The following is a 526-nucleotide window of genomic DNA, read 5'->3' on the forward strand; positions in this document are numbered from 1 at the left end:
GATCGATGAAAGAGTAAAATATGTCCAAAAAATATTTAAAAAAATCAAACAACTTTTTTTTTTTAAGGAAAAACCAAACAACTTTATATATTAACAGTATTAGTAAATAAAAAGAACCAATGCTACTATTTAATTATGTTTCTCCGAGTTATTATAAAATATTTAATTTTACAATACCTTAAAAACATATACAAAATTATATGTAATTGACTGATTTTGTAAGTTACTTTTACATTTAGAATTCATTAAAATTAATAAGTTTGATGTCATGTATTTGCATCTTTAATGCAGCATTACTGTTATTAAATGTAGTAACAATGGCCGGGGACCATTTCACTCTATTTTGCCATTAAGTCAACGGAATTGTTCTGATGCCTAATGGTGTGGAAAGTGTGATTTTCATTTTAATTGATTGTATCCTTTCTTCCCCCTCATATATATATAATTAATTATTTCGCATAACATAGACTCATCTTAAAAAAATAGATTGATCGCAATTTTTAAAAATTTTCAAAAAATTGAGTTT

Source organism: Arachis ipaensis, chromosome B08 (assembly GCF_000816755.2).
Source record: "Arachis ipaensis cultivar K30076 chromosome B08, Araip1.1, whole genome shotgun sequence".
Classification (NCBI taxonomy): domain Eukaryota; kingdom Viridiplantae; phylum Streptophyta; class Magnoliopsida; order Fabales; family Fabaceae; genus Arachis; species Arachis ipaensis.